Raw genomic sequence first — 23,604 nt, forward strand, 5'->3', positions numbered from 1 at the left:
CTTTGTCTATACAGACGCTGGATGGAAACAATAATATAGGGTGTCTCAAAGCCACAGAGCGAAAACAACATAGATGATAGCAGATTCCAAACTGAGTATTTGAACAGCAGGAACAAATAACTGGAAATAACTATTTTAATTGTTACGAAGTTCTGAATGAGCAAGCACGTCTTTATAGCCGTCGGCACTACGGCTTGTGATGTGTCCACTGTGGAGTTTACTACTGTTTCAAGGCTATTCGTCAAAGATGAGGCACTACTCTCTACACTGGCAAACATGTATTTAATACGTGATTTTCAGAAAGGCGGAAAAACCCATGAATGTTCGATTGCACCATTGATGATAAGTTAGAAGAAACAGTAACAAGCATAAAACACCTATCGCCGATGCGCCGTGAGTAAGTATAAGCATGGATTTAGGAAATTCTTGAAAATATTGGGCAGCTGTCACCAGAAGGTACAAGTTAAGGGACCGATGGACACATCGAGTAGGGAGTACAGGCAATGATGTTGGTAGGCGAACTGTTCTGAGAGGAGGGTTCAAAATGCCACCCACAGACGAGGAAACACGGTCTGGCGGGCACTATAAACAAATGTGGAGACTGGTGTGGAGTAATCAGGTGCAACACGGGACACTGACGTACTATGACAAACCTGAATGTTACAGACACAACAGCGCCTAGCAATTGAGTGTGGAGGCCGAAGTGTGCTGAAAGAAGCTGACGTAATTATTAAGGAACATCCGCTTGTCAAATTACATTTCATTCAGAAGGCCGTTGCACTCAGCGACTGTTATATTGACTTGTAAATATATGTAATAAATATTTTAAGCCATATCAACTAATAGGTGTATACAGCACGTGTCTTCCAGTGTTTTATAGACTAAAAAAATTAAAAAGTTTTATCCACCTGATGTAATTTAAGTGTTTTAATAGTGATAACGAACTCGCAACGAGTGACCATGGAAATTTTATTACTTGATGGTAAAAAGTAAATAAGTCGGACGACGATTTAAGAATTTTACTTATGTTTCATTTTATGTTATTAAATTTCAAGTGGTTTACTTCCCTTGAGGTTTATACGTAGTTCACATCGATGGCGCCTTGTAACCAACCGATGTGTTCTCCATACAGCCCGCCTTCGGCAAACAGTTGTATTCAATGAACTGTGGATGAAGCCCGACCAACAGGCATTAGATGCATTGATCAAAAATTATAGTGGTATGTAATACACAAACCATGTGAGTTAAGCCATTAATTGCAACTTTTTATGACATCATCTAACTACGTACCTCTTGTATTCTTAGCATTGAGAACGGCTAGTTTCTAGCTGAAATCTAGAACTACCCATAAAAAAAGGACGACTGATAGCTGAAATCTATATTTACAAGTTACATCCACTTGTCTTCCCAAGACGAGCTACGTCAGAGGCATACGAAAAGGAATTTAAATAAGGGAGCCCAGAAGCTAAAGGCAGGCAGTCGTGTCGCCGTTCTGTCTGCGTCTGGAACCAGAGAGAATGACAGTTGTTTATGTTGCAGGTTAACCACGACGACTATTTGCTGACGAATCCCGGCGGCCAACCGGCCCACTGGTTCAACCACCAAGCTCTGCCTCAACCATGGCGAGGCGGGTCCGAAACTTGGCGCTGCACACGTGCGGGGATCATGGCGGAGGCCAGCATCCACCCTCTGGTTGTCGTCATCCAATGGACTTCAAGATGCCGTCTGCAGGGGGCCGAGCAGAGGTGCGATTTCATGGCCCTCGGGTCTAACGCTATCCTCAATCATCGACCGAGCTACCCTGGAAGGACGACTGGAGTTACTGAGACTTTACTACAGCGACTGTTGCTGGCTGTTGCCCTTCTTCACTCTACATGGTGACTACGAGAAGCTTGTGGGGGAATACCCAGCTGCGCTTCCGGCTCGACCAACACTCACTGCCGAGCCGATACACGTTGCCGCCACGCATTACTTCACGAGAACGAAGCGACGGGGCTGGCGTTTGCGTGGATGCACGTACGCACCTCGCGCGGGCGGACTAAAATTCAGTGCAAACTTGTCTGTGTACCTCTGCACGCCCCTCTCTCCTGAACCATATCTATCAGTCATTCTGGCGCATCACGACCCTGAGGTCGGTGGTTCGTAACATCACTAACCCATGAGAGCAACCTAAAATGGAACAACTCTAAGGGTCATTGAGAAATAAATGAGACAGAGGCACACTCACGTGACGACAGAACGAGCGCGTTCACGCGTCGACGATCCACTGCATTCGGTCGTATAGTCCGCAGCTCGTGGTCTAATGGCTAGCGTTGCTGCCTCTGGATCACGGGGCCCCGGGGTCGATTCCCTGCCGGGTTGGGGATTTTCCGTGGCCGGGAACTGGAAGTTTGTGCTGTACTCATCATTTCATCGTTATCATCGTCATTCGTGGCAGTGGCTAGATTTGATTGTGAAAAACTTGGACTGCGTAAACACTGGGACTTTGTACGGGCGGTGATGACCGCGCAATTGAGCGCCGCACAAATCACACCTCATCAAATTCAGCCATTTTGAAACAGAGGCTTCAGAAGAAGAACAAATAGGTGTAGCGCGTTTCCTGATAGCGAAAAGAGTGCGGGGAACGGTAATTCATTCATGGGTGGTACAAGTGTACGAGGAGCACAACACGTGCCTTTCAAGGGTCAAGGCATACGACAATTGACTGAAGGAAGGACGAATGTCGTTGTTCGGTGACGCACTAACTGGTACACCACGCCGCATTATAGATACTATTGTCCAGCAGGTTGGCGTTCTCATTATTGAAGACCGGCGAGTTACGGTGGCTGCGATAGCTCCAGAAATGGGATCGAGAGCCGGAATTGCAGATGACATTCACTGCTCTCCGTACACTTGTGCCATTCATCGCTGACTTTCCGTTCCCGCTTTAAGGCAACGAACTACACTCCTTTGCTCTTTTGTTTTTCGAAGCACGGTTGGGTGCAGTGGACTGTTGACGCGGCCATGTGCTTACTCTGTCTTAACGTATGTGTGCGCCTATGTCCCTCTAAAGCCTAGTTTGGGGCCTCATCACAACCTCTCCCGCAGGAAATTACAGTTCATTGAGCGGCTTTAAATTTACACCTTCCGGACCGTTTCTCTTTGATTGCTCCTTATACATAAAACTCGTTGCAGGAAAAGTAATGTCAAAATCAGATTGTCTGGAAAAATCATAAGGAAATACTTCACACCCACGAAAGAAGTAGCTTAGAAAACATTACTTTCACGGTATGTTGTTAGTCAATCTGAGACCCATACCGAACATAATTTATAAAAGATAGAAGACCCAAAGAAGAGCGGCTGTTTTCGTTATGGGATCGTCTAATAAGCGCGAGACAGTTATGGCCGTGCTCATCAAACACCTGTAGCAGACACTGTAATAGAAACGTTATTCATTAAGTACAGGGTTGCTGTTAAAATGGCGATGGCGAATAAACAGCTGTCACTTGGAGCAGTAGAGGATGTGCCATACAAATGAGTCTCTGATTCCACATACTTGAGTTCCTTACACGTTGTCACCATCATTATCTGTAATGAAGCAGTTAGTGACAGTGGGTGGCAGAATGCCCTTCCTGACGCCACCACTGCCACAGGTATGGAATCTACGAAGCCTTTTTGTGTGTAGCTGGAGCAAATCTATGTTCAAGTGTGAGAACGTTTTCCTAATGTCTGTATAATATGTATCGAAGGCGGAACGTGGATACGAGCCCTGTATTTATCTAGCTGGATGTAGGAAACCACCTAAAAACTATATCCTGAGTGGCCAGCTCACCAGCCATCGTCGTTAAGCCTCAGGTTCGTCTCGATGAATCCCGAAAGCAGTGTGTCAACGCCGGCCTAAGTGGCCGAGTGGTTGTAGGCGCTACAGTCTGGAGCCGCGCGACCGCTACGGTAGCAGGCTAGAATCCTACCTCGGACATGGATGTGTGTGATGTTCTTGGGTTAGTTAGGTTTAAGTAGTTATAAGTTCTAGAGGACTGATGACCTCAGATGTTGAGTCCCATAGTGCTCAGAGCCATTTGAACTATTAGAACCATTTTCTGAGTGTGTCAACGCGCTCGGCTATCTAGGAGAGTTCAATTTAACTATACCAGGTGTCCCTCCTAAAACTCAGCAGACGCATTTCACGATTTTAAAATGTAAAGACAATCACTAAACACACAAAGAACACAAAATATTTAGATGTGTTGCAAAATTATTAATATGTACATGATATACATAAAAAACGAAGGCTGTTACCACAGGACATAGAAGAGAAAGACGGAAGCTATGCACTTGACTGAGTATGGAAGATCCGTGAGGGGAATATTGATACAGGAAAAGATGAGTGGTTTTGCGTCAGTACAGTACGTCGAATACTGATAGAGCAAGAAGGCAGAGACATTGCGAACTGTGTAATGTACAACAGTTTATGATAGAATAGCGTACAACCTGTGGTACATCTACATGATTACTCTGCAATTCACATTTAAGAGCTTGGCAGATGGTTCATCGAACCACAACCATACTATCTCTCTACCATTCCACTCCCGAACAGCGCGCGGGAAAAACGAACACCTAAACCTTTCTGTTCGAGCTCTGATTACTCTTATTTTATTTTGATGATCATTCCTACCTATGTAGGTTGGTCTCCACAAAATATTTTCGCATTCGGAAGAGAAAGTTGGTGACTGAAATTTCGTAAATAGATCTCGCCACGACGAAAAACGTCTTTGCTTTAATGACTTCCATCCCAACTCGCGTATCATATCTGCCACACTCTCTCCCCTATTACGTGATAATACAAAACGAGCTGTCCTTTTTTGCACCCTTTCGATGTCCTCCGTCAATCCCACCTGGTAAGGATCCAAGGGGTAAGAAGGAAGGAGGCAGGCAATGGTTGTGGATGTTAAAGAAAAGGAAGAGGTGGAAGGATAGGCACGATGTGGTAAATAGGAATAAACGAGTCTGGTAAGAGGAATACACGGTGAAGAAGATTCCTCGGATTAATGGTATGTTAAAGTTGTGCAGGAGAAGATGCGAAGTGTGTGTAGATATATGTTCATGTGTTGCATCGATAGAAAGGGTGAAGCTGTAAGAGGTGGGATATGCTGGCCAAGGGCCATCCACGTACCAGGATGGGAAATTAGTGGAGAAAGAAATGCGTGAAACAGTATATATGGTATAACGAAGTAAAGTCCATTCATGACATGTGGCTGATTTCTGTCATTACCTCGGAAGCTGTTCAGGAATACTTTCCGAGTATTTGTGTATGAGGGGTCCGTGGTATCCGGTGGTTCGTCACGTACTAATAGTGACATCATAATTTGTTACGTTTTTAACCCATTTACCTTTATTTCTGTGAATATGTTTAGTGAACAATCAAATATACGTGAAACACAAAACAAAATTCAGTATAACAATTCTCAAACGAAACTATGATGTGGCTACTGTCGCTGAGGGAACATCTCGGTTGTACGGCTCATTCAGTAGATCCATCGAACCATTGCACGAGTTACATTTCGGCCAGCTCTTCACTGGTAAACCTACACATGCCCAGTGCATCACTGATAATGTACAACTAACAATACCGGAGAAACACATCCGAGGCAGCGCAGAGAAGTACTTGAAAGAAACCTTGATGTGGAAAGTAAAGTGGGCGACACTGTTGTCAGCAGCAAATACCGCGATTGAAGGGAACAAGCTTGTTTTCAAACAAGACATACAACGCTGATCATCGACTTTTACACAGGTTTGCAGATGTTTTCATTGCTGCACAGATACAAAGATAAACGAGGAGTAAAAAAATGAAACGCAATGCAATTACGTTGTAACGAACTACCGGACACCATGGATCCCTTACACCAAAATATTTAAAAACCTCCTTAAAAGCCCCTTGAAAACGTTGTCGGTCAAATTCGGGTTGACTCTCAATACTTCAGCTTAATCTCCCGTAATTGTTTTAACAAAATGATAAGGATTTTCATGGACAGCTAACTGTCACAAAATTTACTAACTGAAAGAAGCATCATGTTTCGGGGTACATGCCTCGTCTTCAAACTACAATGGCAATACAAAAACATTTTTAAAAAGTTCAAGGAGAAGCTTAAATTGTTCTTTCCAGTTTTGGCACATGTTGTGGCCATCCTACGAAGAGAGAGGGCAACTTGATGTGGGGAACTTTCATTTCGTTTGTTGATCTACTGTTCACACAAAACTTTTTTAGATTATCACTGACTTGGTTCATGTGAAATAACTGTGATTCAAATGGCTCTGAGCACTATGCGACTTAAGTTCAGAGGTCATCAGTCGCCTAGAACTTAGAACTAATTAAACCCAACTAAACTAAGGACGTAGCACACATCCATGCCCGAGGCAGCATACGAACCTGCGACCGTAGCGGTCGCTCGGCTCCAGAGTGTAGCGCCTAGAACAGCACGGCCACTGCGGCCGGGGATATAACTGTCTTCTCGTCGTAACTTTAGTTACCTCTATTGACGTGACTTTTTGAATCTATATATCTTTGTAATTCATTAAAATAATTTTATACTGTAATTTTTAACATTATCACAATCTGTCTGACTATAGTATATTTCGTCAACCAATATCAGAGATGTGCACGTGAATGATAACACAAAGGTCGAAAAATCGGTAGTTAAATCGAAAGAAAACTTTGTTTTGACCGACATGATGTTTGTACCGCACAGTAGACTTTGCAAATTTATGAACAGTGATCAACAAGATCCAAGAAGCCACAGCATAGGAGTGAAATAGGTCGATACGTTGGGGTTGGGCGATTATTACACAGTTTTCGATGTGACAACAATTTTTTTTTTGATCTACCTCCGTCGCAAGCGATTATTAAAGAATTCGACAGCGCAAGAGCCATAAAACAGCTGTCCTGGGTAATATGTCCCATAAGATACAGTATTTTATATGAATAAAATGAGATAATCTGCCTGTCGGGGTGGCCGAGCGGTTCTAGGCGCTACAGTCTGGACCCGTGCGACCGCTACCGTCGCAGGTTCGAATCCTGCCTCGGACATGGCTGTGTGTGTGATGTTCTTAGGTTAGTTAGGTTTAAGTAGTTGTAAGTTTTAGGGGACTGATGACCTCAGAAGTTAAGTTCCATGGTGCTCAGAGCCATTTGAACAATTTGGTTTGAGATAATCTAACACCAGTTTACGTTAACATTAGATCAACAAACGAAGTTTATCTTCCTTCATGTAATGTTATCCTCCTGTTTCTCCACAAGATAAACAAAGCACACGCCAAACCCAGAAAGAACAACTTAAATATCTATTATAATTTTTAATCACATATTTCTGTATTGTCATTACAGCCTGGAGAGGAGGTTTGTACCTCGAAACAGCTGTTTTATTAAGTAATTTAAGTGAGTCAACAAACTTTGTGTCTAGTAGCAGTCTCTGAAAGACTTCTTCATAGTGTAATGATTTCGATGTACAGTAGAACCTCAGATAGTATTACTCCCTGCTTAGTCCGGCCATCCCATTTCTGATGTTTATTTACGTACACACGCCGCTTCTACAGTCAGGCCTGGACATGGCGGGGACTAATCGTCAGCGAAATGGATCTCTAGGCAGTCGACCATTGCTAGATGCTATGAATTGGTTAGTTTTAGTAAGAAATAGATTGTTTGTAACTCGTTCAATAAGTATTTGTTTTATAAATGAGTGACAATGTTCTTTTACATATTAAACTGTGTAAAACCCTGTCTTTACAACCGTATATTGAGCCCAGTGGGGGTGAGTGAGTGGATCGGAACAGCTGACGTTGACTGTAGAACGGAAGCGGTATTAACTGACGATCGAATCATTGTCGCTCTAACCCGAGGAAACGATAACGACAACGAAGACAATGAACCTACGGCTTGAGTATCACACACAGGTGCTAAAAATATATTTGGTATAGCTCCTCAGTACATTAAAGCTCTACGTGTAGCCCAATAGACATTTTGTGGACTAGGAAATGCCGGAACATCGCGGCAAAATGAAAGTCGTCGTCTGCTAAAAAGAAAAATATTTTTTTCGTTCTGCTTGAGGACAGAACATTTTTACCGTGTGATTTCTCATGTTTTAAACAGTTAAGTGCACTTGTGTGTCAATTCAAAATTGTAATAAGATATGTACGGACGTTAAACTTTTACTCATGGTAACTCTATACGATACCGACATATTTCATAGTACAGGCACTAACTACTATACATTACACATTCGTGGAAGATTTTTAATCAGTTAACGTTTTCTTTTCGTTTTGTTACTGTTTTAACAAGAAACAATGTTTCAGATAGTGTTGCCAGCTGAAAATTAAAGTTGTGTTATGGGTCAATAAAAGTGTTTCTCTGGTAATACGATTTTCGAGTTCCAACCATGCTCCTACTCCCGGATCGGCGAGGTTCTACTGTAGTCAGTGAATGCCTTTGTTCACTATGGTCTTATTTTGGTACCATCTACTATGTGCCACGGCGGCTAATTGCAGTGTTGTCGCGGGAACAGCGGAGTGTTCCAAACGCTTCGCCTAGTGGGAAGTACCCCAGAGTGTTTTGCTTTGCGCGGGCAAGGTGGCAATTCGCTTTTTCACCTTTCATCCTCTCCCCTCCTCGTCCTCCTTCACTACGTCATCCTCCTCACTGCCGCCATACCTCCCTCCCGAGGGAGCTTGTGGGCTCCGCTTATTCCAACGGCGCCCTCTGGAGCGATGTCCTCATTAAATCGCCGTGAGCCGGATTATCTCAATATAGAGCGTGCCTGTAATGGACACTAAGAGGCCCCAGTAATTTAATTCCCCGCCTGACAAATGACAAAGCGAATCTAGGGCCCGGGCCCTAGCGCCCGGCTTCCGTTCGTCAAACATTCGCCACGCTTCTCAGAAGAGTGCTGCGCCGGCAACCAGAAAAAGAGGACTGCCCGGCCGCTTGTTGCTTTAGCATTAGCGGGGTCGCCGGTCTTAATTCACGACTGCCGCCCAGCGGGTAATGCGATTACTGCAATGCTTGCCGCGGGAATGCGTAATGAGAACCGCTGCAGCGTTTTCAGGATCACCGACTGCCACTGTCGACTGCTGAGAGCGCGGCCTCCGGCAGGTGGCTGGCTACAATGTATCGCTACCGCTGCCTCGGGAACATCGGCATTACGCGTGTCACGCCATAATGGTGTTATAATTCCGAATTATCACCCGCTTACGGTTTTCTGTGTCGTTACTCATCCCCTGTTTTGTGAAACGTAAATTACGTAAATATACGTCGTAAAGTAGCTTCAGATGTTCAAACGCCATCAACCACCAATATCTAGGTTGAAATCCATAAGTAGTTTCGTTAATTCGGCGTTAGCACTAACTATGTGTTCGCCGCCTAAGCTGAGTGGTCAGGCGTCTGAGTGCCATGCGGCGGGCCCGGGTTCGATTCCTGGCAGGGTCGGAAATTTACACTGCTCGGGGTCTGGGTGTTGTGTTGTCCTCATCATCATTTCATCATCATCGACGCCCAATTCGCCCATTGAGGCGTCGACTGAAAAAACCTGCAACTGCCGAATTTCCTCAAGTGAGAACTACCGGTCCCCAGTGCCATACGACCATTTCATTCCACTGCGTCTCCATGAGTTGCTGGAGGACAGCTGTAGGCAGCTATATGTGACCCGCTTCAAGTGTGGATGAAACCTGATGATTGTTTACCGCTTGCGGGTACTGTAGACTGGTCAACATGGAGCTCACTGGACAGGCGAAGATCAGATGTTGGCGAATCCTTTCAGGAGGATCGGCACAGTGCGAATGCCGAGAACAGACAACGTATCACTGCACCACTGCCCATGCTGTTCTGAGTTACGCAGGGATGAAAAGCAGATGAAGGCTGAATGCGGCGCAGTTGCTGTTGCTCAGTTCTGGGCGAAGATCTTTTAGTTCATTACGTAAATTATATAAAGTGTTGTTTTAGTAGTGTTCCATGAAACTGTCTTGTGGAGTAGAGTTTTTAACGGCTTCTAACCCGAATAAATGAACCAAATACCTTTGTAATAGCTGTTCATAAATTTGCAGAGGACCCTTAAAACACGACACCACAATCAGCTCTATTGTGAAGTAGAAACAACATAGCGATCAAAACATTATTTCGATGTAATCTTTTCGCTGGCGCATTTTTGGTAGCGACTCGGCGAAGATAACTTTTTGCTATTAGAAATGTGAGCAACTGACTACATTTATTTTTGGATAATTTTATTTTTGTGATTTACGACCAAAAACAGTGGTGGTAAATATATCACCACGGCACCATTATGAGGTATTAAAACTATGGTGGTAAATGGATTTCCCACTTCCCTTTTGTGAGGTGCTGTCCGTTGTCATTATACATAAAAAATAATGAACAGCGTTTTCTGTTTCATTTTATGTTTTTTTACTTAATTAAAAAAATATTTTTTTACCAATGTCAGTTTACTTACTGCAACGTGAAAAAGAGTCCTAGAAACTTTATCACGCAACAAAGGTATGAGCTGATGCAGGTCACAATAATGTATATGCAGAAGCGAAAAAATGTGATCCGATAGCAATTGATCTCACTACAAACAGAAACTGCTGTTGTAGCAGTTTTCGTTTAAATGGCTCTGAGCACTATGGGACTCAACTGCTGTGGTCATCAGTCCCCTAGAACGTAGAACTATTTAAACTTAACTAACCTAAGGACATCACACACATCCATGCCCGAGGCAGGATTCGAACCTGCGACCGTAGCAATCGCACGGTTCCGGACTGCGCGCCCAGAACCGCCAGACCACCGCGGCCGGTTAGCAGTTTTCGTGCACCTGGTGCATTGTACTGCCAAAAGATGTCAGGCATAGACAGAGATGGTAGGACGTATTCTCAAAAGCTTTGGGATACCCCTAAGTTGGTAGTATGAATCCTTCCCAACGACCACAAATGACAGATTAACTTCGTGGTAAGTACACTTCATAAGCCCCTTCCAGAAACTACTTTGGTAGCAACCATACTTCCCAAGAACCTTTAAAACAACGTTGTTTGGTGGGATATATACTTCCCGCAGTCCTGAAGGTTAAATTTCACAACAAACAGAAATCAAAGCTGGTGCAGCCAACTGCCACTAGATGCCAGGAGCTGTAATGAAATACATTTAGTGGGAAGTATATCCCCCACGGCCCGCGATAGGGTTAATTAACGATTCAGCTTTCTTCTTTGCTATTAAAACACGCGATATCAGTACAAACAGGTCACTCAAGCCACACCCACGAGCCGCACTGACAACCTAGCAGAGTTTAGTATTCATTGTGGGAGCTTAAGTTACATCCTCGAATCGACGTCCATATTCTTCTTACAAAAAAAAAAAAAAAAAAAAAAAAAAAAAAAAAAAAAAAAAAAAAAAAAAGCAGTTCAGTGTACGACACTAAATTGCTGCCTTCTACTTATCTCATGAAGATAGGATCTTTCGGAATATCAGCCCAGCTGTGTAACTGGTTTCGAGACTTCCCGATGGATAGAAACGAACACATCGTTCCTAAAGGGAAGAAATCGCCAGCTGTAATACACTACACAAAAAAGTATAATTTTTTCGAAAACCCGTAATAGTCTCCCATTGCAGAATATCAGAAATGAAAAGTAGCTCAAAGATGTCTACAACCTTCCTCTAATGATACAGAAACGTGACGCCCTCCGACGTCACCCTCAGGCACAGCGACGCTTCGAACAGTATGATGAGACCTCCGCTGTGGCCGAGCGGTTCTAGGCACTTCAGTCGGGAACCGCGCTGCTGCTACGGTCGCAGGTTCGAATCCTACCTCGGTCATGGACGTGTGTGATGTTTAAGTAGTTCTAAGTCTAGGGGACTGATGACCTCACATGTTAAGTCCCATAGTGCTTAGAGCCATTTTAACCACTTGAATTTGAACAGCATGATGTCGACACATGTGAAAAAAAGGACCACAGCTAAGAAGTTAATGTGAGGTGTAAGGTGTGTTAATGATGTACTCTTGCACCAAATTTCACAAAAAATTTTGCTCATTGCCATCGTGGACGTATCTCACGATTCGAAGGTCGTCACACCCCCTCTTACCCAGATTCCTCTCCTTCGCTTATGGGTGGACGACGAAAACATTTCAGCCACATCAGCAATCACAACTGACAGGAAAAGCCCTCAGTATGTAGCTTAAACAGCGACAATGAAACCACCCTTTTCCTTAGGACGTTGATTCACACTTTCCCCGTCGAGAACGACAGTTCACCGTGTGATGAATAACTAGACGTCGTTCTTGGAAACGTTCGACTCCTCTGACAGCCCCCAAACCATTTAGCCCTACTCTAACGACACGGTGGAGCTATAGCCGCATTGGACGTAATCTCACCCCAATTTTTGCTCTGATATACACCGTGGAACCACTAGGGAGCGTTCAAAACCGTTCGACGAAATTTGTACGTGATCCGAAGCAACAAATATTGTATATGATTTTTCAGCCCTCCTGTTTCGCACCCTCCTGTGGCATGATCACGCAGGGATGCAACACTGACACGCACGTCAATAAAACGGCAATGGGTCCCTCTAAGACCCCCCGGTTCGGCAACATTCTCAGGTGCCGCCCATACACCTTTGTTGAGCACATTAGAAGGGTATCTGTCACAGACTTCGACACCTCTTCAGCTGAGTGCTGCCTTGCTGCTGCTTTAGCGTCCGATGGCAGGCAACCCCACCTAAAGGGTGTCGAAGAAGGGGTTCACTCTTGTACGTTGCAATTGGAGACCATCACTTTTGCTTTTTTTTGCTCCTTGTAATAACTTTGGCAGTATGGAACGGGAGTAGTTCACAGTATATGTGGTGTCACCGCCAGACACCACACTTGCTAGGTTGTAGCCTTTAAATCGGCCGCGGTACGGTAGTATACGTCGGACCCGCGTGTCGCCACTATCAGTGATTGCAGACCGAGCGCCGCCACACGGCAGGTCTAGAGAGACTTCCTAGCACTCGCCCCAGTTGTACAGTCGACTTTGCTAGCGATGGTTCACTGACAAATTACGCTCTCATTTGCCGAGACGATAGTTAGCATAGCCTTCAGCTACGTTATTTGCTACGACCTAGCAAGGCGCCAGTATCCGTACTATTGATATTGTGAATCATGTACCATAAAGAGCGACGTTCTCCATTAATGGATTAAAGTTAAGTATTCCACCAGCTACGTCCGTTTTTCTCAATTCTAATTCCCTTGTCATGTTCCAGACCTCACGCCAGCCTGCGTGAGCTGAGACGCGTGCATTTCGGCCTCCTTTACTACACGGTTGGCTCTCCTGCCAACCACAACAGTATAGCCAGGGAGTTTCACAATTCTTTATTTGGGCTTCTAGGGGCTGTAGAGGGGATCTGATTAGGAACCTCCATCTGGAAATGCACCGTTTGAATACAAAATGATTCGGAGACCGAATCACTTTCAAATATCCTGCTCTACAATATTCACCCTAAGGTAAAGGCGTCATCCTTAAGCCCCTCTGTAATTATGATACCACATACCACTTTCGTCCGCCTACAAAATTTGTCCAGTAGTATGAGAAAGCATGTGCGAGTGAGGCGCGGAAAATGGAAAGTCGACCGGTAAAACTCGGCGTAAACAGGGTCATCCAGAAAAAAAGATCAGGACTAAATCGGTAAAAATGCAATGAAAAATATAACCTGACGTCCTACAATGAACCGCCCGAGATGTGGCACAGACTTGAGGAAGTCAACTTCATGGCGTAAATGCCGTTACAAATAACCAAAATACCAACTATCGAACTGCATTGCATTCTTATGCGTTTGTTTCTGGCTTTTCGGGCTGACCCTGCTTACCTCAAGTTTTATAGGTTGTACCCAGACTTTCCATGAATCCCTCGCGCAGTATTTCTCATACTACTGGATAAATTTGTTAATTTTCGTCTGCTAAGACCTCGTTACGACCCCAGGAAGCCTATAACAGGAACTGTGAAGCTACCAGGTGTAAATGTCCAGCCGAATAACATTTGAAGTCTGTCAAGTTGTTCTCGGCTGATGCTCCCATATATAAGAATGTCGCTAGGCAGGAAACGGTAGTTCAAATGGTTCAAATGGCTCTGAGCCCTATGGGACTTAACATCTGTGGTCATCAGTCCCCTAGAACTTAGAACTACTTAAACCTAACTAACCTAAGGACATCACACACATCCATGCCCGAGGCAGGATTCGAACCTGCGACCGTATCGGTCACTTGGTTCCAGACTGAAGCGCCTACAACCACACGGCCACATCGGCCGGCAAAACGGTAGTGAAATGCAGGAATACCTGCAAAGAATCGACCGTTGGTGTTGGGACTGGCAGTGACGTTCAGCGAACATCATTGTTACGTAATTCGTCTTAATAACCAGAAAGACAACTTACTGTTGTATTATTCTACTGATGGTAAACCTTTTGCATACAGCAACAACCGTGCAATATGTGAGATTGAGAGCCTGGAGCGACCTAAAGTGGAATGATCACAAGAAATAGGAGTCGAGGAAAATGACCTACTCAAATGAAAGTGATAAAAAATACTGAACTCCCCGGCGAACAAGCCATGATGGCCCAACGGTACCAACCGGTCGCTATGTCATCCTCAGCCCACAGGGGTCAGTGAATACGGATTTGGAGGGGCATGTGGTCAGCACACCGCTCTCCCGGCCGTATGTCAATTTCCGTGACCGGAGCCGCTACGTCTCAGTCATGTAGGTCCTCAGTTTGCCTCACAAGGGCTGAATGTATCCCGCTTGCCAACAGCGCTCGGCACACCGGATTGTCACCCGTCCAAGTACTAGACCAGCCTGACAGCGCTTAACTTCGGTGATCTGACGGGAACCGGTGTTACCACTGCGGTAAAGCCGTTGGCCATAAAGTGATAGTTTGACAGATTTTCGAGAGCCGTTCTTCAAGTTGACACCTTACGACGTGGACTTAAAGTTCGAGCTAGAAAGATTCAAAGAAGAAAGGCGCTATCCATTAATTACGAGATCGTTACGTAAGTGTTCTCCAGAACACCAGAGGCAGACGCTATAGGAGAGCCATCCTCCTTCACGGAGAGGTTCTGAGCCCTATGGGACTTAACTGCTGTGGTCATCCGCGCGACCGCTGCGGTCGCAGGTTCGAATCCTGCCTCGGGCATGGATGTGTGTGATGTCCTTAGGTTAGTTAGGTTTAAGTAGTTCTAAGTTCTAGGGGACTGATGATCTAAAAAGTTAAGTCCCATAGTGCTCAGAGCCATTTTTTTTGCTGTGGTCATCAGTCCCCTAGAACTTAGAACTACTTAAACCTAACTAAGCTAAGGACATCACACACATCCATGCCCGAGGCAGGATACGAACCTGCGACCGTAGCGGTCGCGCGGTTCCAGACTGAAGCGCCTTAAAATCGCTCGGCCCCCCGGCCGGCTTCACAGAGAGGATTAGTGTCGGATAACTCAGGGTCATTCTGTGGGGTTTCAGAGCATAACTGGGGTAAGACTACAAAATATGCACAACACAGACATAAGTCTGTGGATAGAGTACCTCTCCAAATTCTTAACTCACTTTGGCACTGGTTGTGATGCAGTAAACGTCAGTACTTACGTGGAATTCATTGACGTCGCTGATACATATATCCTCGAATGCGTGAAAACAGTGTTCTTTTGAAATCCGTTCACTGGGTTGCCTATCTGCAGGGAGAATTAACTGGATGTGACATTACGGGGAGGGTGTTTTGTCTACACGTACTGACACTTCTGCCCTGTAGTACAGCTACGCAAGGGGTCTGTTACGAAAACTTGGCGAGATGCTCTGACCACTGACATGTGCCGTTTTTTTATATGTCTTGCAGTTCTCGCGCAATTCACACATAGAACCCCAGAGGTGCTTAAAAATAACAGTGTATGTTATTCCCTCCTATGTGTAGTGCGTTTGAGAAAGATTCATCTTATTTCAAAACACTATTTCTTCCACGCGAATAAGGACAGAGACTTGGGTTGTATTTTTAACTAACGGGTAATTTCCAAGAACGCTTGCAAGCGATATCGAGCGAGCGACTGTCGCAGAGCAAGATATCGATTTTGTTTGCATCAATGAAACATAATCAGCGACAAAGAATCTCTCTTCGGATGACAGCATTGACACATAATAAGTGGGAAAGTATATTTATTTTCAGGAGTCTCGCAGGGACGACTGAAGCAGCTACAGTTTCCAATAGCGTTAGTCTCACGTGACGTGATTTGATTCCTACACGTAAGTTGAGTGCCGTTGAAAACTGTTTAGACTTCTGCTGGAAGTGCCATTTTCTGCAGAATCACGTTGCCAGAAATTGCGTGGATTCTTATGGTGAGAACTGCGCTAAACTTGGTGCCAGTAGTAGCGATTGTGAGTTTCCATTGGAATTGTATTGTAGCAAATGTCCGAAAACGACAGGTATAAGGAAAAACACATGGTTTAAGAAGTATACAATGACAATAAAGTAGATCATTATCTTGATTTCTTGCTGGAGTAGAGATTACGTACTGGAAAACACAGCATCCGAAACTGGACTGTCGATTAATACTCTTTGTGAGCATAACGGTTTTTTATCGAGAAGTGTGTTACGTAATTTTAACTAATGAGAGGTGGTGTCAACAAGACTGTGGAAATAGATGAGTCACACATAACTCGAAAATACGGGAAAGGACGACTTCTCAAGAACGAAACTGAATAGGTTTTGGTGTGGGGAGATATAGAAAGAGAAGCAAGAAAATGTTTCACTGTAAAAGTGAATTCTAGGACTAAGCAAACTTTAGTGCCTCTTATTAAAAACTTCATCTTGCCCAGCACCAAAGTCGTTACAGCTGGATGGAACTCTTACAACTCTTTGAAGGAAGAGGGATTTCACCAAGAGTCTCTAAAACATTCTGTCGAATTCTTGTCTTCTGATGATCCATCTGTGCACACACAGAAGCTGAAGCAATTATGGAAATCCTTGAAATCACCCATCAAAAGAGAAGGACGATCGGGAGGCCGAGATCAACTGCATATTTTTAAACATCTACTTACACAATTTGCGGTTACGTGTTATAAAACCTCCCGGCGGGACTTTGCCAATTTTCTTAAGAGATACTGCTAAAGTGCGCCGCGGCATCAAAAGAAAGGACTTCTACCGGCAGCATAAGTATTATGCGGAATTGTCCAGGACGAAGATATTTAATGTCGTATCTGGACAATTTTCATGTATGGTTTTTGTCGCTGGCAACGCCATAACCGAAATCCACATCGTTAGTCTTTTGTTGTAGTAGTTCCGATTGGAAAAAAAATCGATATCTTGCTCCAAGACAGTCAAGCGTACGATATACATCGCTTGCAAGCGTTCTTGGAAATTACCAACATCCGCACTGAAATTATAAGTTTACCGTCGTGACAGTTGTTAGCCGGAAGTTCTAGCTTTTGACAGGAGTCTTCCTCGCTCACTCGTTCGTTCTTTGTCCAACGAGAGTCGAGTCTGAAGACGCCGATAACACCGCAACAAAAGACCATTTCCGGTTTCGTCTTCAACAGGTGCAGTTCAGTTACAAACGAGCTCTATTATTTTCGTCGAGAGTGCGCGACTGCACATCTTACTGCTTAAGAAACGCACGTAGCTTGCATTGAAACATTGGCATAAAAGGTCGCTCGATATCACAGTATGTGCCTTTTTGTGACGAGTTTTGTAAGACTCTTGTCGATGAGCCTTCTCTTCCAGCAACTTCGAGGAACTGTGACGTCGCATAGCAACAGAAGAGAATGCAGATTCTCCAAACATGCTCACGAACGTAAGGGACAAGTTCGATTATCGTCTTTATGTTTGTCGTGCATCAGGCGAGAGCATCTAGAACATTTGTGGAGGGTAAATAAAAATAATGATCCTAAACGTAATTGTAAAAGGTGGCTCAGTTATATCGTAGTAAAATCGTATTACTGGTCTGAAAATGAAAATCCCATAGGCAAGCTGAAGTTAGCTACCATTCCTATCGTCGTTGATGTAGACGATATAGTCGTGTGGAAACAGATGAATAGGTAGAGTTTAAAAGAAAGTGTCACATATCACTACAGGAGGTAGCTATGGTTTATTCAAAGCTGATATATGTTCCTATGATAATATGTCCAGAAACCAATACCTAATGAGATATGGGCCAAAGCGTCCTCTCACTCCCATCTGTCTGTTACATGGACGTATCACTACGGGCAGTGCTGTATGTGGTCATTTCCTTCAGCCATTATTTGCACTTAGTCACGCACTCTTTTAAATAAACCTTGATCCATTATGACTGCTTCACATGCATTGGTGACATGCTCCTGTAACGTCTGCACATTGTTAATTGGGTGGATGAACACCAGTGCCTTTAAATGTCCTTAAGCCAGGAATTCAACGGGTTAAGGTCTAGTGAATGTGGAGGACACACTACAGGATCTCTTCGCCCAGGAAATGTTGCAGTGAGGTACTGTCACATGATCCACATAAAATGGGGTGGTACCCGATCGTATAAAAAACTCATTCGCATACTGCAAGGGTATTGTGTTCAATAGCATTCGTAACTTATCGTGCAGAAATCGGTTCAAAAATGATTCAAATGTCTCTGAGCACTATGGGACTTAACATCTGAGGTCATCAGTCCCCTAGACTTAAAACTACTTAAACCTAACTAACCTAAGGACATCACACACATCCATGCCCGAGGCAGGACTCGAACCTGCGACCGTAGCAGTCGCACGGTTCCGGACTGAAGCGCCTAGAACCGCTCGGCCACCCGCCCGGCGCAGAAATCGGTGGTGTAAAGTATATGCTAATCTGTTTCTAATCTGTTTAGTAACGTGTATGGCCCTATGACTCTGTCAGTGGAAATTCCGGACTATACATTGATACTGAAGCGATCATGATACCTCATTTCTATGTTGAAGAATTGGCATCTGCCCACACATGCATATTGTGGTTCTTTACAATGTCATCTCTTGTGAATCTTGCCTCACATGAAAATAAAATGCAGGCTGCGAAGTATGGATCTTCAGTGGCCCATATCTGACAAGTATTGGTTTCCAGACACATCATTACAGGGACTTATCTCCTGGTTTTGACCAATATTACCTCGTATAGGGATGTGACACTTTTTTAAGCTCTTTGTATTTTTGAAAAACCCTGCATCAGTGGCAGCAGGTGATCATTTGCTAATGTGCTACAGCAGACTATAAATATCGCTCTAAAAGTATGCCGTTTCTTTTCAAATACAAACCAGAAATTTCGCTAAAATTGCGCGATTTCTCTTCGAATGCATGCTGGTATGCTAAGAAAATGGAAAAAAAACATGTTTTGTAGCACTTTCTCGATGGCAACCTGAAACAACAGTGCCTTGTGCTGAAATGATTTCAGTCAAGCTATGATACACTCAGAGAAAAAATACAGCTGTATGTGCCGCAGGCGTTGACGGTACTACAGTCCGTGTAGCACCACGAAAATAACCCCATCTGAGCACTTGCCAATGACCAATGAAAAGTCAGAACTGGAGGCTAGTCAAAGAGCGCTGTGTGGTTATGATTACATTACTGACGTGGTGATTGATGCATTGAAGATTTAGCACAAATATACCACCATTAGTAAGAATTCTTATAATTAAATGTCAATTAATGACACATTAGCGGAATAAACCTTCAAGAGATCCTAACATAAATAACAACATTGTCAAATATTGAGTGTGTTTTAAGTCAATGTGGATAAAAGATGTCAAACTACAGAACCTAAGGAACTAGAGTCACATCCTGTTGCATGTTAACATTACTTTGTTTCCTTCTTTGCGTTTTTAGCAGCGTCTGGCATCAGCAAAGTCTCTTGTATCTTTCATTGTCATAAATATTTGGCTTTTTTATCTGAATAGGTCGTGTATTCTGAGTGTGTGGTTAGGCAGAAGAATTAAGTAGAATATGATAACCAACGATGAGGGTTTAAAATCCAAAGGTATAGATAAATTCTGCAGCTGAACGCAGCTGCCTGTGGACTGAGCACAGCTTTTTTTATTTTACTACATTGCTTGTAAATTTGTTTTATTTTTATTTTTGTAGAGCTGCCACTGCACTGCACATCTAATGAAATGCCTACAGTGGGAAAACAGAAAATAAAAAGTGATATGACTTCATAGCCGTTCTTCAGATGCACCTTTCATGGAAGAATGGGAAACAGATGAAATGATAGTGGTACCAGAAAATAACCCCCCCCCCCACCACACACCATAAGGTAGCTCGTGGAAAACAGATGTAGATGTAGCTATATCAAAAACTGACTCTTAGATAGTAATAAATGTAATCTATTCGAGTAGTAGTAAAAAGGCATAGCATTGGTTTACTATGTCACTGAGCATCAGTCAATGGAAGTAATGAAATCACTCTCAACCCAATTTCCAGATAGCTAGGGGAATCCACGTAGAGCGATTTACAGTCGAAAGAGCACATGAATCTAGAGCTCTGAATGCGGGTGCCAGACTCATGTTTATGGAAAGGAACATATCAAAAGGAAATTAACGGAAAATAAAGGTCGTTTGTAAAAATCATCTTTCAATTAATTGTGCAGTGTCGTTAGTCAGTTAGGGTAATTATCAAGTTCGATTAATGCAAGAGATACAAAAGATGCAAAGGGCTGCATGCGGAATGTGTTTTTGACTTTGCAATGGATTGTGCCCTGGCACCCGCAAGCTTCAAATGGCTGTGAGCACTATGGGACTTAACTTCTGAGGTCGTCAGTCCCCTAGAACTTAGAACTACTTAAACCTAACTAACCTAAGGACGCCACACACACACATCCACGCCCGAGGCAGGAGTCGAACCTGCGACCGTTGCGGTGGCGCGGTTCCAGACTAGCGCCGGCTCGCCATGTTAGCCGAGGGCGCTAACGTGCTGCTTCCTGAACTCGGGTTGGCAGTCCGGCCTCAAATCGAATCTGCCTGGTGGATTAACGACGAGGGCCGGTGTGCTGGCCAGCCTGGATATAGTTTTTAGGCGGTTTTCCACATCCCACTAGGTGAAGACTGGGCTGGTCCCCACGTCCCGCCTCAGTTACACAACTCGCAGACATTTGAAAACGTTCGCACTATTTCATGGCTTACACTAGACGCAGACAGATGGGGTACACTACTTCTGTCTCAGCGGATACAGGGTGACGACAGGAAGGGCATCTGGCCATCCTCTGACACTAACATCGCCAAGTCTATACTAGTAAGGCCGATCCTAGGTTGAAGCTGGAAAAAGGCCCACAAAAATGATGGTGATGATGATTAGTGGAGTGTGCACTGGTATGAAACTTAATGGCAGCTTAAAACAGTGTGCCAGACCGGGACTCGAACAGGAGATCTTCATCTTTTGCAGGCAGTTGCTCTACTGAGACTTTTTTGTTGTTGTCTTTTTTCTATACGTTTCTTCTTTTTTCTTTTTTTCCTTTTTTTTTTTTTTTGTCAGCAGTTCTGTGCTGATGTCACATGGCATCTTTGAAATTCCTGCATCGAGATCTTCACTCAGTATTTGTTACAGAGGGTGGGCGATCCCCTGACCTAACACGCTGAGCTACCGTGTCGGTCTACTGTGCTACCACAGCACGACTCACAACTCATCCTCACTGCTTTACTTTCGTCAGTATCACATCCCCTGCCTTCCAACCTTCACAGTTCTCTCGCTGAACTTAAAGGATGAGTGCTTTTGGAAGTAAGGACATTGCGAAGACATGACTTAGCCACAACCTGGGGAGATTGTTTCTAGAAACGTCTTCTATCATAAAATTAGCTCTGGTTATAAGCTGAGTGGCAGCATCGTCTTGGCCCAAAGTTTGAACGTGTGTCCTACTCGTCATTTTGAGACCTACGCCTTAAGTTGACGACTGGGAAACTAGTTGAAACACTGCTTCAAGACGCTGCTGCGACTTAGCCGATAAGCTGAGAAAATTTCAACAGCGAAATTTACAGATAAGTCTACAGTCTCGTGCATTGCGTCTCAGAGTCATATAATTAACCGTTTCAGTTGTAAATAGTTTTATTGCCTCAAAATCAAGGCCGGTTTCAAACAACTATAAGCCTGTCTTCAGGTGTAAAAGACAATGAAAGGGAAAATGAAGAAACCATAATAAGAGATTCTACAACACTTAACACTTATTTGTTATCATATTAACGCGGATTCACTGACCAACTATAAATATGAGGTTGATACAGTCGGGTTTGTCAGCACGAAAATATTGGTGGAACCAGATAGTCACAAAAAGACCTAAGAAAAGTGAGCGGTCAGAGGAAGAAAAAAGAGAGAGAAATACTGAGAGAACATCAGATATGGTTCAAATGGCTCTGAGCACTATGGGACTTAACATCTGAGGTCATCAGTCCCCTAGAACTTAGAACTACTTAAACCTAACTAACCTAAGGACATCACACACATCCATGCCGGAGGCAGGATTCGAACCTGCGACCGTTGCGGTCGCGCGGTTCCGGTCTGAAGCGCCTAGAACCGCTCGGCCACTCCGGCCGGCCAATGTAAGATATCTTGGACCATGAGACACATGGTTTCCGCACACTGTGAGAACCAGGCTGCAGGCACTGACGCCGGCACATGAAGCCGAGATATGGAATGACATAGTGGCAGGAAGCAGCTGCGCACAATGACTGGCGACCATCATATAACGAAGGACAGTGGAGCCATCTAGTGGCGAACAGTGTAAGAGGTGACTGTCTAGCCCGAACGTTAACAACTGGTGAATACAGAAGTGAACAGAAGGTAGTTAAATGTTCATCACCAAATTATAAAAGTAAGGTGAAAATTATGCGCCTGGGCATAAATAGTGTTAAAAATGATATACAAGATAAGATATAAATAAGACACAAACGAGTCAGCAGTGGAAAGTTGTAGAAAAAGTAATATCAGTTAGGAGACTAAAATTGAAGGGATAAAAATAAAAATACAGTTCCTCTGAGAGGAAAGTCTGAGGGGATATTGGTGAGGTTTGAGCGCTATTTCAAAACTGAATAATTATTTAGAAGTTTTGTTTTAGCCTGGTTTGCACGTTAAGGGTAGTTGAAAGGTGCTTGTTTAAGCTGTGCTGAATTTCTATTTCCCCTAATAAATTAAGGACAAGTCTTAATGGTGACGATGGAGGATACCCAAATTGGTATTTATGGCTCCAACAGAGTGGCCATTAGTTTTCGAAAGACTAGGTAAAGTGGACTTAGAATTGTTAAGGTGCTGATGTTCCTTGATTGGATGTTAAAAGTGCATCCCCAGCTGAGTGTACAGGGAATTAACAATCATTGCACTTAGTTTGATAAATGCCTGAGCCCGTGTGACGATTGTAGATCCTAGCTTCATGGTGTAGACCAATCCTGTTTGGTATAAAAAATCCCGCTGTGACACCAGCTTGTTTAGAGCCGTCAGCTCACTACCTGAATAGGTGTATGTTACTGTATGGATTACACAGAATGTGTAGGTGTTAAGCCGTGTACAGTTTCTTATTATAATTTATACATTTTCCGAATTGCAGTCCTGTACACCTGATGTTTTGCTTATGATCGCCCGAAACCGGCCATGATTTTTAGCCAAAACAACTACACTACT

The 23,604-nt window shown here is 43.9% G+C and overlaps 1 protein-coding gene and 1 pseudogene across 1 annotated transcript in view; both read right to left on the minus strand.

Moving 5' to 3' along the window:
- The window catches only part of LOC126273369 (BRD4-interacting chromatin-remodeling complex-associated protein-like), a 424,917-nt gene that overhangs the window by 167,286 nt on the left and 234,027 nt on the right, over positions 1 to 23,604 (minus strand). The window lies entirely within an intron of this gene.
- On the minus strand, positions 14,780 to 14,897 carry LOC126274510 (5S ribosomal RNA; annotated as a pseudogene).

Source organism: Schistocerca gregaria, chromosome 5, assembly GCF_023897955.1.
Source record: "Schistocerca gregaria isolate iqSchGreg1 chromosome 5, iqSchGreg1.2, whole genome shotgun sequence".
Taxonomy (NCBI): Eukaryota; Metazoa; Arthropoda; class Insecta; order Orthoptera; family Acrididae; genus Schistocerca; species Schistocerca gregaria.